At 40.7% G+C, this 15,428-nt stretch overlaps 1 protein-coding gene across 1 annotated transcript in view; it reads left to right on the plus strand.

The window, feature by feature from the left end:
* slco3a1a (solute carrier organic anion transporter family member 3A1a) overlaps positions 1 to 15,428 on the plus strand; it is a 340,728-nt gene that overhangs the window by 87,163 nt on the left and 238,137 nt on the right. The window lies entirely within an intron of this gene.

The raw sequence follows: 15,428 nt of genomic DNA on the forward strand, positions 1-15,428 counted from the left end.
AAATAGAATTTAAGAATCTCTTTAGGGACCTACAAATGTTGCTTGTAATTTGCTAAATTCAAGTTATTTTTGGGAAAATATTTTGTCCTTTCACAGTATATAGTATGATGTTTTAATGCTGTTTCTCACAATTTTCAGGTTGCTATTTTTTCTGTTTAGCTTTCACTCTGTACCTTGTGATTTATTATCCCAGTCAAGCATGTCATGGTCTATCTTTATTTCAGATAAGCGTTAAAATGTATTTTTTCAATGATCTGCTCCCCACCTGGTAAGGTAATCATTTAAGGTAAGGAAGACAGGCATTTCGAGATACTCACTAATCACGGCACTGGAGATTTGAGACAAGTTGATTAGCACATGCAAGTAAGAATTTCACTGTACTCTGCACACATGACAGCGATGACCCTATAAACCTTGCATGTAACATGCTATATCTGTTACTGCTGGTTTATGTTCTTACTGCCAGAAGTACTCTGATGCAGAAGGTGGTTGACCTTTGTAGCTTGTAGTCAATTGCTTTTATTCATCAATTTAGTTTACTGCTTTTTTCTATTGTCTTTTTTGTAATAAAGATGTCAATACATTCAAAATGTAATGAAATAAATCCTCGGCACACAAGGATTATTGACATTTGAAACACGCAGTAATATACAGTACAATGGGCTCTTAAATTAAGCAGTTATTAGAACAATTGCAGCCCGTTCTCGCTTTATGAAATGGCATCTTATGAAGTAGGGAAAAGCTCCTCAATGCTTAATGTATCTCCGCCGCACCCTTGGGAATGCATAACACTTACTAATGCCTGAAGCATTCGGCTTCTGCTGAGATAAAATGTCTGGCATTATTCTCAAACTGGTTCAGACTGCACCTATAACTCCCTAAATGACTAAACTCCTGCATATAAATAAATGCTTGTAGTTATGCCACCGCGCCAGGCAGCAGGGTTGAAGGTACACTTCACAACAGGCTGTGCTGGATTGGGGTGACCGTGGGGGGTGGGGGGGTGGGAATTCTGCTTATTTTAAGATTTCACCAGTTTAAACTCATCTGTGCACTGCTGTGAAATATACCAGCCTGGACAGTATGTCTTCATGCTCCACTTGCGTTCAATAAACTTCTGTAATAAAGTAACGTTTAGAGAGAGATCAGTTTCAGTTAAATCTCTGCGAGTGTGGAGACAGGGCGTGACACCCAAGAGTGGAGTGTAGTCATAGGATTGGCGACTTAATCTCTTCTTGTCTATCAAGCCACTCACACCACGCTTCAGCTTGTTCTATAAACTCTGTTTGTGTGAAAGGCAGTCATTTCTTCTATTACATTGGTGTGATATGCGGTGTCCATTGCACTCAGTGCCTTAAGGCTCTGTTTCAAATCGTTGCAGCAGTACTAAGCCTTTCAGTGCTTGTTGAAACATTTTGTTCATGTTTTAAAATATACTAATTTTTTGATGAGGACACTGGAGTGTACATAGAAATAAAGCAAGCAAAATGGTTTCAGAATAATAAATTAATATACTCTATTCTTAAAAGCAAAAAAAATAAAATAAAATAATGAGAATAATTGCCAACAACATTTGAAAGTACAGGAGGTAAACAAAATAACATCTGAAGTAATAATATACAGTACTGATGTCAAAGACCTAACAAGGGGTTGGGCTACCTTTTTCCTTCAGAACAGCTTCCATCTTATTGCAAGTCCTGAACCGAGTGTTTTGGCATATCGTACTATTCTTTACAAGGAAAGGCCTCCAGTTCTTTAATTATTATTATTTAATTATTCATAATTCATTCCCATAAAGGTTTAATGATATTTAGACCTTGTGACTGCCATAGCCATGGAAGGCATTTGATTTAATCTTTTCTTTAAGCCATTTTTGAATTGCAGTAGTTTAGCATAATGTTTAGGGGAATTATCATCCTGGAACAGCAGAACATCATGAAGGGAGCATTGTTTGCACCATAAGGCCATGTACTGTAAATTGGCCCTATGTTCCTTATGCATTATATGACCATTGAGAGCAATCATAGGACTTAATGACACCCATGATATTGCTGCCAACCATTATTTACCATCCACCACATTTAACATTTGGCAAGAGATGTTGGTGGGTTAAAGCCTTCTTTGGTCATCTCCAAATATAAATCTGTCCTGATGCAGGAAACAAGGCCCAGGTTTTGTTTTCTTTAGATTAGGTTATGCATTTTCATGTATTTACTTTGGATGTATTCTTTGGATATATTTTCATGTATTGGCTTTGGTTCTGGATGCTGTAGGACTGTGTTGGTTGACACGTCTCTGCAACATCGCATGGACATCGGGAACAGTGCCTCTGGATTGGCAGACCGGGGTGGTGGTCCCCCTATTTAAGAAGGAGGACCGGAAGGTGTGTTTCAACTACAGAGGGATCACACTCCTCAGCCTCCATGGACAAGTCTATTCGGGGGTCCTGGAGAAGAGGGTCCGTCAGATAGTTGAACCTCTGATTTAGGAGGAACAATGAGGTTTTCGTCCTGGTCGCAGAACAGTGGACCAGCTCTACACCCTTAGCAGGGCCCTGGAGGGTGCATGGGAGTTTGCCCAACCAGTCTGCATGTGTTTTGTGAACTTGGAAAAGGTGTTTGACCATGTCCCTCGGGGAATCCTGTGGGCGGTGCTCCTGGGAGTTTGGGGTACCGGACCCCCTGATAAGGGCTGTTCAGTGCCTGTACAACCGGTGTCAGAGCATGGTCCGCATTGCCGGCAGTAAGTCGAATCCGTTTCCAGTGAGAGTTGGACTCTGCCAGGGCTGCCCTTTGTCACCGATTCTCAGAGGTGGGTAGAGTAGCCAAAAATGGTACTCAAGTAAGAGTAGCGTTACTTCAAAATAATATTACTCAAGTAGAAGTAAAAAGTAGTAATCCAAAAAACTACTCAAGTAAGAGTAAAAAAGTATTTGGTGAAAAGACTACTCAAGTACTGAGTAACTGTTTGATCATAATAAATTATTTATTTTTTAGAAATGTTGTAATAAGACAGACAAAAATATAATGTGCAAATTCTGCTATTTCCAAATAATAAAATAAAAAATGAGCAAAAATAAATAACATCTTTACAAAATAAAGATGCACAAATAACACAAAGTTCCAAATCTCTGTTTTTCACAACAAAGCTTTTGAAGCCAATACCTACAGTAGGTAACATGTATGTTTGAACAGTGCAGACTACTTACAGTGACAAGATATACTGTACACTGACAGTATAATACTGCATATTCACTTGCCCTCCAAATAGCACAGCTGATAGAAAATAACATTAGAACAAGGCAGCTTGTGCACATACAAGAAGTTTCACTTTACCTTGACTGGCCAGTTGCGGATAGTTGACACAGACTGCTCAGCCAATCAGAACGCAGCAGGCTTGCCATGCCTCAGAGACCCGTGTTCGATTCCCCCCTAGAGAGAAAGTGTTATTTTTTTTTTTCCTTTTTAACCTCAAAATGGACATAAAATTTGTAAATTAGTATGCACTGTCAGTTAATGAGATTGTTATATTTTCATGTGGGATGTTTCTTTTATAATATTTTTTAACAATTGAGACTGCAATTAACATGAACAAGTGTCCTTATAACTGTTATTTTTAAGATCCATAAAACATGCATTATTTTTAAGACCCATAACACACAGACAGACAGAGCACTGCGTAATAGAGAGACAGACAGACAGACAGACAGAGAAGTCAGTAGATATATAAATAAACAGGGAAGGCACTGTATAATTGATATATAAAAAACAGCTAAGGGGATAGATATATAGATAGATAGGAAGGAAAGGCACTATATGATAGGCAGACAGGGAAGCTGCTATATAATAATAAAATTACTGTTATTACTATATAGATAGAGTTCACTGTATAAAAGACAGACAGAGAAAGCACTACTAAATGAAAAATGGTACAGCCTTTTTATTAATCAACAGATACTTTAGGAAGGCAAGCAGATAGTGAGAGTACATGTAAATGTGAAAAGCACTAGACAGACAGATAGATATGGAAGGCACTGTATAACAGATACAAAACTGTCAGAAAAAAACAGGGTATACAGTAAATAATATACAGGCAGAGAAGCCATTAGATAATAATAATAATAATAATAATAATAATAATGATAATAATGGGCGGCATGGTGGCGCAGTGGGTAGCGCTGCTGCCTCAAAGTTGGGTGATCTGGGGACCTGGGTTCGCTTCCCGGGTCCTCCCTGTGTGGAGTTTGCATGTTCTCCCCGTGTCTGCGTGGGTTTCCTCCGGGCGCTCTGGTTTCCTCCCACAGTCCAAAGACATGCAGGTTAGGTGGATTGGTGATTCTAAATTGGCCCTAGTGTGTGCTTGGTGTGTGGGTGTGTTTGTGTGTGTCCTGCGGTGGGTTGGCACCCTGCCCAGGATTGTTTCCTGCCTTGTGCCCTGTGTTGGCTGGGATTGGCTCCAGCAGACCCCCGTGACCCTGTGTTCGGATTCAGCAGGTTGGAAAATGGATGGATGGATGGATGGATGGATGATAATAATAATAATAATGATACATTTTATTTATATAGTGCCTTTCCCATGCTCAAGGCACTTACAGAATATAAGAAAGAACAGCAGGGTATACAGTAGATAGACAGACAGACATGAAAGGCATTATATAAGACAGATAGATAGGAAAGGCACTATATACTAGGCAGAAAGGGAAACCAAAAAGTAATAATACTATTATTACTACATAGACAGATAGACAGAGAATTCACTGTATAATAGGCAGAAGGCAAAGGCACTATATAAGAAAACTGACAGAGAAAGCACTAGACAGATAGATCTCAGCATCAGCAATATATTAGTTGTATTATATATATATATATATATATATATATATATATATATATATATATATATATATATATATATATATATATATATATACAGTATATATGCAGTATATGTGTGTGTGTATCTGAGATTTATGTCAATAAAATAAATGAAAATGATTCAGTCTTTTTATTATTCAACGCACGCTGCAGGAAAGCATGAAGGCTGTTAGAGTACATATAGATCTGAAAGTCACTAGATAGACAGATAAATAGAAAAGTTACTGTATAATAGATGTGGGATGCTCTTTTTAAAAAAAATTAAAAATTGAGACTGCAATTAACATGAACAGGTGTCCTTATAACTGTTCTTATTTTTAAGTTCTGTAAGACATACCTGTCAGACATATCACTGAATAATGCACAGACAGAGAAGTTACTAGATAGATAAACTGGGAAGGCACTGTATAGTAGAAGATATAAAACTGTCAGGAGACAAAAAACAGATAGATAGATAGATAGATAGATAGATAGATAGATAGATAGATAGATAGATAGATAGATAGATAGATAGATAGATAGATAGATAGATAGATAGATAGATAGATAGATAGATAGATGTAAAAGGCACTATATGACAGGCGCTGCAGAAAGGCAAGCAGGCAGTGAGAGTATATTCACATGTGAAAGGCACTAGATAAACAGATAGATAGGCAGACAGAGAAGGCACTAGACAGATACATAACAGTATTAGCTATATAGTAGTTTCGTTTTATATATAATGTATATGTATTTTACAGCTCGGAGAATTATGTCAAAAAGAAATACATTAAATCATATATCAATAGACACACGCTGCACGCAGGCAAGCGGGCAGTGAGAGTGGAGATAGATATGAAATACGCTAGATAGATTGTATACAACAGGCAAGAATAGCGACCACTTGGTAACAATATTAGCTATAATCAATGAAAGTATGAATTAATCAACAGAAATAACCGCAATCGACATTTTGAACTTAACGATTTACTTAAGAAAAAAAAAAGAAAAACGCTTCAGCACGTCTATGAAAGCAGACGCTGCAGGCAGGCAGGCAGAGTGGCGAAAAGCGCAGAACAGCGCCCCCTGAAACGGAAATGCCAGAAAATAGATCGCATCGGTAGTGGTTTAGCACTACCATCTATGCTAATAAAAGGCAAAGCCCTCACTGACTGACTGACTCATCACTAATTCTCCAACTTCCCGTGTAGGTGGAAGGCTGAAATTTGGCAGGCTCATTCCTTACAGCTTACTTACAAAAGTTAGGCAGGTTTCATTTCGAAATTCAAAGCGTAACGGTCATAACTGGAACCTCTTTTTTGTCCATATACTGTAATGGACTGCAGCTCGCTGGCCGTGGGAGGCAGAGTTGCGTATCGCGTCATCACGCCTCCCACGTAATCACGTGAACTGAAAACAAGGAACAGCCACAAAGAGCGCTGAAGAAAACATTCATTACACAATTGAGAAGGCAGCAAAACAATAAGAAGCGAGCGAGTGACTGACTGAACACAGCACGAGTGATCACTTTGAAGAATCAAACCTGTTCAAAAAACACATTACACAATTGATATGGTACGAAAAGAATATGAAGCGACTGACGCATACAGGCATAAATTAAGTTCATAGACCTACAAAAGATTGCCATTTTTCTCCTGTACAACTATACGTTGCATTCTCAACTGTAAACTTCCACGGCTTGATCATATTCCAAACGGAGTGCTCAACTGACAACGTGGTATACAAAGACAACTATAACAATCGTAATAAATGAACAATGAAACAATGGAGAACCCATGCATTAAATAAAAAGGCTGCTTCCTTGGCAAAACAAGGAAAAAGGATGGCCTTATATGGCGTTCGTTTATAAAAACAATCGTAATAGACAAACAATAAACCACTACAGAACCGGGAAGCAAGCAGAAAGGACGGACTTATATGGCGTTCGTTTATAAAACAGCGGAGAAGCTGCGTAAAGACAGCTTCACAAAAAAACAGATCCTTAACAAATTGTTATTGGTATATTTTCCCTCAGTTAAAAAGGTTTTCTTTTCTTCTTAATAAAAATTTAAAAGCAGAACTTCGCCGCTGCAAAGCGCGCCTGACCTTATTGAAAAGAAACTAAACTTGCAGTGTCGCTATTCAATGACACTTGCCTAACGCCTGACTTTATTGCAAAGAAACTAAACTTGCAGCGCCGCTATTCAATGACGTGCCGCTATTCAATGACACTTACCTAACGCCTGACTTTATTGAAAAGAAACTAAACTTGCAGTGCCGCTATTCAATGACACTTGCCTAACGCCTGACTTTATTGAAAAGAAACTAAACTTGCAGTGCCGCTATTCAATGACACTTGCCTAATGCCTGACTTTATTGAAAAGAAACTAAACTTGCAGTGCCGCTATTCAATGACGCCCCGCTATTCAATTACACTTGCCTAACGCCTGACTTTATTGAAAAGAAACTAAACTTGCAGTGCCGCTATTCAATGACACTTGCCTAATGCCTGACTTTATTGAAAAGTAACTAAACTTGCAGCGCCACTATTCAATGACGCGCCGCTATTCAATGACACTTGCCTAACGCCTGACTTTATTGAAAAGAAACTAAACTTGCAGTGCCGCTATTCAATGACACTTGCCTAACTCCTGACTTTATTGAAAAGAAACTAAACTTGCAGTGCCGCTATTCTGACACTTGCCTAACACCTGACTTTATTGAAAAGAAACTAAACTTGCAGTGCCGCTATTCAATGACACTTGCCTAACGCCTGACTTTATTGAAAAGAAACTAAACTTGCAGTGCCGCTATTCAATGACACTTGCCTAATGCCTGACTTTATTGAAAAGAAACTAAACTTGCAGTTGCGCTATTCAATGACGCCCCGCTATTCAATGACACTTACCTAACTCCTGACTTTATTGAAAAGAAACTAAACTTGCAGTGCCGCTATTCAATGACACTTGCCTAACGCCTGACTTTATTGAAAAGAAACTAAACTTGCAGTGCCGCTATTCAATGACACTTGCCTAATGCCTGACTTTATTGAAAAGAAACTAAACTTGCAGTGCCGCTATTCAATGACGCCCCGCTATTCAATTACACTTGCCTAACGCCTGACTTTATTGAAAAGAAACTAAACTTGCAGTGCCGCAATTCAATGACACTTGCCTAATGCCTGACTTTATTGAAAAGTAACTAAACTTGCAGCACCACTATTCAATGACGCGCCGCTATTCAATTACACTTGCCTAACGCCTGACTTTATTGAAAAGAAACTAATCTTGCAGTGCCGCTATTCAATGACACTTGCCTAACGCCTGACTTTATTGAAAAGAAACTAAACTTGCAGCGCCGTTATTCAATTACACTTGCCTAACGCCTCTCCTAAGGGGAGATACTGTGGGATCTAGGCATCAGTCAAAGCACCAATCACAGGCCCGATTAGAAAGCGGGAGCTGTGATTTGTCGTCTCCCTCCCATGTAACAATCACAGCCCGTGTTACAACGCACTTAGTCACCGAACTTGTTTTGTTGTTCTTAGACTAGGAAATACTACTACTATATTTAAAAAAATGTAGATATATATATATATATATGTAGATATGTAAATATGTATATGTATATATATGTGTCTGTATGTGTATATATATATATGTGGGTATATATATATATGTATGTGTATGTATGTATGTGTATATGTATATATGTATATGTGTGTGTGTGTATGTATGTGTGTATATGTATGTGTATATATATGTTGATATGTGTATATATATATGTATATATATGTGGATGTGTATATGTGTATATGTATATATATGTATATGTAGATATGTATTTAATGAAAATAAAATAACGATTCGAGTGTTGCCCAATGTAGTGGATTAAGAGTAGCGTTTCTCCTTCACAAATGTACTCAAGTAAAAGTAAAAAGTATGGTGCAGTAAAACTACTCTTAGAAGTACAATTTTTAAAAAAAGTTACTCAAGTAAATGTAACGGAGTAAATGTAACTCGTTACTACCCACCTCTGCCGATTCTGTTCATAACTTTTATGGACAGAATTTCTAGGCGCAGCCAGGGCATTGAGGGGGTCCGGTTTGGTGGACTCAGGATTGGGTTTTTGCAGATGATGTTGTCCTGTTTGCTTCATCAGGCCGTGATATTCAGCTCTCTCTGGATCTGTTCGCAGCTGAGTGAAGCGGCTGGGATGGGAATCAGCACCTCCAAATCCAGAACCATGGTCCTCAGCCGTAAAAGGGTGGAGTGCCCTCTCAGGGTTGGGGGATCCTGCCCCAAGTGGAGGAGTTCAAGTATCTCGGGGTCTTGTTCACGAGTGTGGGAAGTATGGAGCGTGAGATCGACAGGCGGATCGGTGCGGCATCCGCAGTAATGCGGGCGTTGCATCGGTCTGTCGTGGTGAAAAAGGAGCTGAGCCGCAAGGCGAAGCTCTCAATTTACGAGTCGATCTATGTTCCTACCCTCACCTATGGTCATGAGCTATGGGTAGTGACCGAAAGAACGAGATCGCGAATACAAGCGGCTGAAATGAGTTTCCTCCGCAGGGTGTCTGGGCTTTCCCTTAAAGATAGGGTGAGAAGCTCAGTCATCCGGGAGGGGCTCAGAGTAGAGCCGCTGCTCCTCCGCATCGAGAGGAGTCAGATGAGGTGGCTCGGGCATCTGATCAGGATGCCTCCTGGACGCCTCCCTGGTGAGGTGTTCCGGGCACGTCTAACCGGGAGGAGGCCCCGGGGAAGACCCAGGACACGTTGGAGGGACTATGTCTCTCGACTGGCCTGGGAACGCCTTGGGATTCTCCCGGAACAGCTAGAAGAAGTGGCCAGGGAGAGGGAAGTCTCTCTCTGCATAGCTCCAGACATGCAAACTAACTTACATGCTGCTTCAAAATTTGTTAAAAAAAAAGTTACGCTACAATTTTTATTTTTCACTTATTTAAATGCATTTTTAATATATTGGATATGCATGTTCGCATCTTTGAAAGTTCGTAACTTGAAGGTTTCTATGTAGGGGACTTACAGTAATAGTTTTTGAGACTTTTGCCCTAGGGCAGCACGGTAGCACAGTGGTAGCTCTGCTCCCTCGCAGTAAGGCGACCTGGGTTCGCTTCCTAGGTCCTCCCTGTGTGGAGTTTGCATATTTTCCCCGTGTCTGCGTGGGTTTCCTCCTGGTGCTCCAGTTTCCTCCCACGGCCCAAAGACATGCAGGCTAGGTGCATTGGCGATCCTAAATTGTCCCTAGTGTGTGCTTGGTGTGTGTGCGTGTGTGTGTGTGTGTGTGTGTGTGTGTGTGTGTGTGCGCGCGCTGGCGCCTTTCCTGGGAGTTGTTCCTGCCTTGTGCCCTGTGTTGGCTGAGATTGGCTCCAGCAGACCGCCGTGACCCTATGTTATGATATAGTGGGTTGGATAATGACTGACTGACTGACTTTTGCCCTTGATATGTAAATGCACCTACAATTAGAGCCAACTTTTTGCCCCCTTATGAACTTTGTTTGTTCATTTGTATTGGTTTTGAAAACTCACATCAAAGTGCTAATTGTTAGAACTCTTGTATGGCCGACGCATATTACTAATAAGCTATTAACCTAATATGACTCACTTTCCCAGCTGTTTTTGTAGTTGTGATCCAGTTATCTCTATATTAAATCACTTTTCATGTGATGTTTCTTTTATTTAGTCATTGATATTCTATCGTTTAACCTCAAGCCATTGTGTATTTCTTAGAAACAGTTGTTAAAAATGCTAAAAATGTTCGAACATTTTTGAACATTGGATATTGGAAAAACTGAAATTATAACAAATAGATTCCATGGATTGGAGCAGTAGACAAAATAAGCAGGGGCTGGGACCTTCACATATCATTACATAAGGGATTTCCAAACTGTCTGTTGGGTTTCAGAATATTGGAGGTGCACAGTAGCACACATTCTGTTGAAGTGTAGCAACCTTAGTTAGTTAGGCACTGCCGTGAGTGGCAGCCTTTCCAGCAGCTCCGTGTACGACTTTTTCTCTATCTCTCTGATCACTCCTACCACTTTCTTTTATGTGGACTCATTTCCTGGACACTTTTTACTACTTGGACATGGATTTTTACATGCCTGGACTCATCTATTCAGGTAGTCAACTTCTAGCATTGAGAACAAAGGCCCGTGCCAGTGTGGTTCCCTATTTACCTGATGTGGTAAGAAGGCCGTATCATTGCAGCCGAGCCGGCACTAAGCTAAAGGCTAAGCGGCTAGTGAGGAAGTGGCGATACAAGCCTTCGGTGCCTTCTGTGATCCTGGGAAATGTGATCGATAAACTGGCTGCACTGGTGAAAAATGTCAGGACCTACAGAGAATGCAGTTTGTTGTGTTTTTGTGAAACGTGGCTAACGACTAGCATCCCAGATGCTAACGTGGAGCTACCCGGATTTAGCACAGTTAGAGCGGACAGAGACACAAATACCTGCGGGAAGTGGAAAGGAAGAGGACTCGCTCTCTATGTGAACACAAGGTGGTGCAACCCTGGACATGTAAATGTCAAAATCTCCACTTGCTGCAGGGATGTCGAACTGTTGGCTGTAAGTCTGCATCCCTATTACTTGCCCAGAGAGTTTGGACACGTCATTGTTGTTATTGTTTACATCCCTCCTCTATCGGACGTGGAGATAGCAGGTGACATCATCCACTCCGCTGTTGCTAAACTACAAACACAGCACCCCGAGGCGCTTGTGCTAATCTCTGGAGATTTTAACCATGTGACGCTGGACAAAACATTACCTGCCTTCTCCCAGTATGTGGATTGTAACACCCGGGGAAATAGGATTATTGACCTACTGTATGCAAATGTTAAGGATGCATACAGCGCCACCCCGCTGCCTGCGCTTGGGAAAACAGATCATAACCTGGTTCTGCTTCAGCCTCACTACAAACCAAGAGTGAGGGAGTTACCTACAACCACACGCTCAAACAGGAAGTGGTACCCTGAGGCAGAGCAGGCTCTGAGAGACTGCTTTGGAACTACGGACTGGGATATCCTACAGGGGTCACATAGTGAGAACATTGAGGTGGTTGTTGACTGCACTACTGACTACATCAACTTCTGTATGAACATTGTAGTTCCAGTAAGAACAATACGCTGCTATGCTAACAAGAATCCATGGATTACAAGTGACATCAAGGGCCTTTTGAACCAGAAGAAAAGGGCTTTTAAAGGCGGTGATCAGCATGAGCTCAAGCGCATGCAGAAAGAACTCTGAGTCCAGCTCAGGGCGGTGAAGGAGCAGTACAGGAGAAAACTGGAGCAAAAGTTGTAGAATAACAGCATGAAGGAAGTGTGGGATGGGATAAAGATCATCACTGGCTGCAGCTCAAAGCCGGGTGCCTCCATCGAGAGAGACAGGGCGAAAGCAAACCTGATAAACATCTTTTTTAGTAGGTTTGACCACCCTAACCCACTCTCACTCTCATCTCAGAGTACTGCATCCTCCACCCATCCTTCTGCTGATACCAGCATAAGAGAGATTTTTCCCCCACCCACAATTACAGCAGCCCAGGTAAGCAGAGAGCTGAGAAGTGGACCCAGATGGAGTATCGCCACGACTGTTGAAGGCCTGTGCGTTGGAGCTGGGGAGTCCTCTACAGTGCAACTTCAACCTGAGCCTGGAACAGGGGAGAGTCCCGAGGCATTGGAAATCATCTTGCATCACCACAATCCCAAAGGTATCATGTCCTAGTGAGCTAAATGACTTCAGGCCTGTCGCTCTGACGTCACATGTGATGAAGACCATGGAGCGGCTGCTGCTTCACCATGTGAGGCCACAGGTCCACCATGCCCTCGACCCTCTGCAGTTCGCATACCAGGAGAAGGTTGGCAAGGCCCTTAACCTGCAGTTGCTAAGCGCTTTGAGTAGTGAGAAAAGCACTGTATAAATGCAAAGAATTATTATTATTATTACACCGATCCCTCTCTAACTTGGACAGAGGCAGTGGTGCAGTAAGAATTATGTTTCTGGACTTCTCTAGCGTCTTCAACACCATCCAACCTCTGCTCCTTAGGGACAAGCTGACAGAGATGGGAGTAGATTCATACCTGGTGGCATGGATCATGAACTATCTTACAGACAGACCTCAGTATGTGCGCCTTGATAACTGCAGGTCTGACATTGTGGTCAGCAGCACAGGATCACCGCAGGGGACTGTGCTTTCTCCGGTCCTGTTCAGCCTATATACATTGGACTTCCAATACAACTCAGAGTTCTGCCACGTGCAAAAGTTCGCTGATGACACTGCTATCGTGAGCTGCATCAGGAGTGGGCAGGAGGAGGAGTATAGGAACCTAATCAAGGACTTTGTTAAATGGTGCGACTCAAACCACCTAAAACTGAACACCAGCAAAACCAAAGAGCTGGTGGTGGATTTTAGGAGGCCCAGGCCCCTCACGGACCCCGTGATTATCAGAGATGACTGTGTGCAAAGGGTACAGACCTATAAATACCTGGGAGTGCAGCTGGATGATAAACTTGTCTGGACTGCCAATACTGATGCTCTGTGCAAGAGAGGACAGAGCCGACTATACTTCCTTAGAAGGCTGGCGTCTTTCAACATCTGCAATAAGATGCTGCAGATGTTCTATCAGATGTTTGTGGCGAGCGCCCTCTTCTACGCAGTGGTGTGCTGGGGAGGCAGCATAAAGAAGAGGGACGCCTCATGCCTGGACGAACTGGTAAGGAAGGCAGGCTGTATTGTAGGCATGGACCTGGACAGTCTGACATCTGTGGCGGAGCGACGGATGCTGAGCAGGCTCCTGTCAATCATGGAGAATCCACTGAACAATATCATCTCCAGACAGAGGAGCAGCTTCAGTGCCAGACTGCTGTCACTGTCCTGCTCCACTGACAGACTGAGGAGATCGTTCCTCCCCCACACGATGCGACTTTTCAATTCCACCGGGTTAAACCATAACATTATACAATGTTATTGACTGTTATACCTGCCTCACACTCTCCACCTTGCACTTTTTAACCTGCACTGTGTTTTTATCACTCTTTAATTAATATTGTTTTTAATAGTATGCTGCTGCCGGAGTATGTGAATTTCCCCTTGGGGATTAATAAAATTATCTATCTGTCTTTCTGTCTGTCTGTCTGTCTGTCTGTCTGTCTGTCTGTCTGTCTGTCTGAACGTAAACTTACTTTATCTAGTTTTAGGTTGTTTTAGCTCTTTCCCCAATTTCGGCTTTACTGTGACAGTTTCACCAGTCCCTTGAAGATGGGGCACATTTTGACATCTGTTTTTGATAATGTATTTAATTCCTCATTGCTTACAAATGTAATATCACAGAACCTGCAGATTAAATAAATATTTCAAATATTGCATACTACATATTGTTATAATTTGGTTGTAAATGTGATTTTATTTTTTTGCTTTGCTATTGTTTTCTGATTCACCATTTGATCTTATTATTAGAACATGAGGATTTCAAATCTTGCATTTTTTTTTTTTTTTATATATAAAATGTATTTAGCATAGTTGATCTATTTTTGTATTGATTTTGTTGCTGTTTTGGTTGTAAAGGGCGTTGCTGTTGTATGGAGTGGATTTTACTGTGTTTCTAGGTAATCAACATGAAATTGCATGACCAGCGCAAAATCATCATCCTGTAGGTATAAGGGTCATGCACTCTTTCTATTTATGGAGAAATAACAAAAAAATGAACATATGTTTAGTTAGTGTTCCTGGTGAAACAATATCTGCTCAACATATTTACAACGTCAACTTATAATTTCGGTTTTTGGCTTTATGACTGTGTATTTGACTTCCCGGTTATGAATCTTTGCTTATGTTTTGGCTCACATCTCTACTTCTGGTTATTATTTGAAATGTTTTCTGTGGCAGTATACATATATCTGTAGAAAGACAGGAGCATGTGCATCAACCTGTGTAGTACCCGAAGTCATATGGTGTTTACAATAGAAATCCTGCCTGTTGGGTTTGAATAATATTGTCTATTATGATTGGCTAGCATCATGCTTGTGATAGGCTGCATGCATTATGGATACACTAGACCTCTCCCCAGCACCACCCCCAAATCTCAGGTCTGGTCATCTGTATTAACATTTCATAATATAAATTGATATTTTAACAAGCATTTCAATTACACCACTTTATTGTTCATAATTTGTTTACAAGCCATGTTATAAAAAAGTTTTAAATGTGTGATTTGTTTAAGTGAAAAATGAAAGTTTTTCTGAAAAATTTTAAGATTTAGAAATGCTAACCAACAATTGTTCTCTTTTTCTCCTACTACTAGGCACTGACAAATCTATAATTAAACTATCCTTTCTTTACCATAATGGTTTAATCCATAAATTGTGACATGTAACAATTATAAAATGAGAAATGATGAAGCGCAATGAGTGTTACTTTAAAAATGTGCCTAAAACATACATTATTTTGTTTAGTTTTAAAATACAATTGAATATAAAAACAAATTTAAAGGAAGCCCAAAGTTGCTGTTTAGATGATGTGCTTTTATATTCGGTACACTAAAATGATGCATTAGGATTTTTA

Source organism: Erpetoichthys calabaricus, chromosome 17, assembly GCF_900747795.2.
Source record: "Erpetoichthys calabaricus chromosome 17, fErpCal1.3, whole genome shotgun sequence".
Lineage (NCBI taxonomy): Eukaryota > Metazoa > Chordata > Cladistia > Polypteriformes > Polypteridae > Erpetoichthys > Erpetoichthys calabaricus.